Source organism: Leptopilina boulardi, unplaced genomic scaffold (assembly GCF_019393585.1).
Source record: "Leptopilina boulardi isolate dan_hultmark-lab unplaced genomic scaffold, ZJU_Lbou_2.1 LbouV2_234, whole genome shotgun sequence".
Classification (NCBI taxonomy): domain Eukaryota; kingdom Metazoa; phylum Arthropoda; class Insecta; order Hymenoptera; family Figitidae; genus Leptopilina; species Leptopilina boulardi.
The window spans coordinates 210638-215001 of record NW_026137790.1 but is presented as its reverse complement, the minus strand read 5'-3'; positions in this window follow the sequence as shown (position 1 = coordinate 215001).

The following is a 4364-nucleotide window of genomic DNA, read 5'->3' as shown; positions in this document are numbered from 1 at the left end:
ACAAATTATGTAAGTTTCTTCCTTTAAAAGGTAATATTTGCGGGTTTATTTTTTTAGTTGTTATTTACATTCCCAGGTTTAATTTTATGCAATAGAAAAAAATTTAGATAAGCTTTAAACGCATGAAACTTACCCCAAAATTTCATAAAATTTGGGGTAAATGGGGACAGCATATTTTCTAAGAAATTTTCAAGAAAAAAAGTTTTCTTAAGTATATTACTGTATTAAGGGATGAAAAAACTTAAAAAGAATTTGTAGTAGATGTATAATAATTGAACCAATTGAAAATTTTTTTATTTTTTTTTATTTCAGTACTTTGTCTCGCATTTGAAAAAAAACAGACTTAAAAATCATACCTTAATTTTTTTCTTATTCCTTATGACTCCTATAACAGAAATTCACTTGAAATTTTGATTTTTGTTAATTTGGTTAATAATGACAAGCTGTCCCCAGTTCCCCAAAAATTTGAAAACTCAGGGTAAATGGGGATAGCTTGTCATTATTGAACAAAATGACAAAAATTCAAGTGAATTTCTGTTATGTGAGTCATAAGGAATAAGAAAAAAATTTGGTATGATTTTTAAGTCTGTTTTCTTTGAAATGCTCGACAAAATACTGAAACAAAGTTACAAGTTTTTATGCATTAAGCGATAACTTGAATTATCTTGCTGCCAATTGTCAAAATAAAAGCTTGGCAATACTCAAAACCTCTTGCAGGTGATCTGAGGTTAAAATATTGACGTTAAACTTAATTTTAAAACTGCAAATTCAGCTACAAAACCTCTTGTCCCCATTTACCCCAACTTACCATAATTGATTTTTTTTAATTTTTGAAAAGAATATTTATTGACAAATTAATTGAAAATTTTTAAATCTAATATGTTTTTTAAGTTAGTGAAAAATTGTTTACAGATTTAATTGAATTAATTAAAAAGTTTTTATTTGTAATTTTTTTATACAAATTATTCAATTTAAAAAATTCAATTAATAAATAAGAAATAATTAATTTGGAAATTTTTTTTTTAAAAAACCTTAACTTAAATGGTAAATTTAATTTAAGGAGAAAAATTTCTTGCCCTTTGTGTGTAAACTGCTACTAAAAGTCGCTTCTCCAAACCATTGAGAGGAAGACTTCTATTATTCTTCTCAATTGTCTTTCTTATCCAAAACAGCAAAGCCTATTAAAAATGTGAATAATGAAATTATTATTTGATGAAATGCATTATTTTATTATCATCAAGATTTAAACTGGATCAATACGCAGTGTACGTTATGCAAGGAGAAACAATTTTCTAAAATTTTATTTAAAAATTGTTGAATTTTTGTTATTTAAAGCATATTGAAGAGTTATTCCAATAGTCAATAGATTATAATTATTTAAATGCAAGGAGAGGAAGAAAATAGAGTATCATTTATTTCAAAAATATAACGTTTCATTTTAGTATATATATATATATATACATGGGTAAAGAAAAATATAAGAAAGAAGAACACTGTTTTCATGAGTACACTTGCACTCAGGAGAATGAGTGTTAATTACGTCACAAAAGAGAGACCGGACTCGCCGGAGGGCAAATCGATGACGCGTTTATGATACTTGTGAAGACAATAACAGGTAGGAAAATTGAACTGTCCTTGAGGAAGAAGGGAAAACTGGAGAAGAGTAGTTGCAAAGAAAACGTCACCGCGTACGGATCCTTTAAAAATCTTACCCGACGACATTTATTAAAAACGAATTTGTGTTTATGTTACAGTATTTTGTTCTAATATTATTATTATTGTGTAATCGTCGTTATATTAAAATTGTGTTGCCATCGTTGCTTTTGTTATAAATATAATTTACAAACATTGTGAAAATAACACGGTGGAGGCGCCGGGTATGGAAGGACGATAATTGAAATAGTGATTGTGAAAATAAAATGCCTCAAGGACGCGGACGGGGTCGCGGAAAGGGTAAAAGTGAACAACCTAATATACCACCAGACGACTCGGGGAGCCGTTCACGTGGTCGGGATCGATTGAACGACTCCGGGAGCCGTTCACGTGATCGGGATCGATCGAACGACTCGGGGAGCCGTTCACGTGTTCAAAATCGATCGAACGACTCGGGGAGCCGTTCACGTGATCGGGATCGATCGAACGACTCGGGCAGCCGTTCACGTGTTCAAAATCGATCGAACGACTCGGGCAGCCGTTCACGTGTTCAAAATCGATCGAACGACTCGGGGAGCCGTTCGCGTGTCCAAAATCGATCGAACGACTCGGGGAGCCGTTCACGTGTTCAAATTCGATCGAACGACTCGGGGAGCCGTTCGCGTGTCCAAAATCGATCGAACGACTCAGGGAGCGGTTCTCGTGTTCGAAACCCATTGAACAGATCGGAGATCCTTCCACGTGCTCGCAGTCACGCGGACGACTCGGGGAGCCGTCCACGCCTTCGCAGCGTCGTGCACGTGGTCCAGAGACCATCAGCACGGACTGCTCAAGCAACCGAATCAGGACACGATGAGAGCCGAGGAGTCAGACGAAGCATGTCTTTAGGGTCCAGGACCTCGCGGGATACATCAGGAATCGGAAGGCAAAGACAATACGGAGAGCTGACTCGATCTACACGGGGTGAAGATCGTAGTCAAAGACCTAATAGACAGGAGACAAATTACTTAACGACAGGTAGTCACAATAGTAGACTAAATGATGAACGACGTGAGATTCGTAGCAGCTTGTCCACGGCAGGAAGATCCTTTGGGACGGAACGACACAGTCGAAGTCGCAGCCAATCTAGAAATCGGAATCGATCCTCACGGGGTGAGGGTGGTGGCCGGAGTCACTGCAGCAATCAAAGAACAATAGAGTCGCATATGGAAAGCGAGGATGACGATTTAAGACAACACATCCGAAACAAACAAAAAAATCGTGAAGATATAAATAACGATAGATTTCTGAAGCGACCAAGGAACTCACTTGAACAAGGAGCTGCGGAAGCACGAGAAGTTGCCAGACAACGATATTTAGACGAATTAAGACGAATTGACGAAGGGATTGACGATAATGAATCAAAAAAGTATGGCATTGGTTACGAAACACACGACGATGAAAACGATATTCATCGAACCAGACGCGAACGAACTCGAGAATGGGCAGATGTCAGTTACCAACAACCGCTGTATACATCGGACAACGAAGGACTACAAAGCAACTGGCACGTCCATAGGAACATGGGACTGGAACAAACAGAGGAAATAACAAAAAAATTATTAGGACATATGACAATGAACAAGAAACTTCCTGAATTTAGTGGTAGTGTACTGGAATGGCCTGCATTCAAAAGGGCTTTCGAACGATCGACAAAAATGGGAGGGCTGACTGAGCATGACAATCTTATGAGACTACACGAATCCTTGAAAGGGGAAGCACGTGAGGCGGTAGCTTCTGTAATGATGACGGCCGACAGTACAGACGATGTTATTAAAATTTTACATATGCGATACGGAAATCCTGGAACTGTTGCAAAAAAGATAGTCGAAGACCTGAAGGCGTTACCACCTTTAAATGAAAGAGGAGAAGGTATTGTGATATTTGCGACTAAGGTCAAAAATTGCGTAGCGGCAATACAATCAGCTAACAACATCGGGTACCTTTACAGTCCCGATCTAACAAATGAAATACTGAAAAAGTTGCCACCCAGCATGATTCACCTTTACCACAGATATTTGTGTAATGGTGTAAACGAAATGGAATCTTCACTAGTAACATTATCAGATTTCCTCTTCCAAGAAGCGGAAATGGCATGCAAGGCAGGGACAAGCGAGCTATATCACCAATCACAAAAGGGCGTAAATAACGACGATACGAAGGCAAGTGCCAAAGACCGACTGGGGAAACAAACCAATTTTCGAGGAAATAATTTCAAAAAACGCACCATATTACACACGAATACAACGCCGGCAGCTAAACGAGCAAAAACTGGACCTTTACAATTAGAGAATGGATGTAATTATTGTGAAACAGAAGGTCACAACATTTCTAACTGTGAAGAATTTACAAAACTGCCAAAGCAAAACCGTATGGAATGGGTGAAGGAAAAAAGATTATGTTACCGCTGTCTGTCAAGCACACACTTCAACAGAGACTGCACTGCAGCGGGATGCACCGTTAGTGGATGTACCAAAAGCCACCACTCATTAATCCATGGTGGATTTCCAAAGGCAAGGAAACAAAAGGATGCAAACGCTGACCCCGAAGAGGGAGAAGCAGGAATCTCAAGCTGACTAGTTTTATTGAAAATAATCCGCGTAATCATACGTGGACCCAAAGGAAGTATCCTCACATACGCCTTATTGGATGACGGAGCGACGGTAACTTTA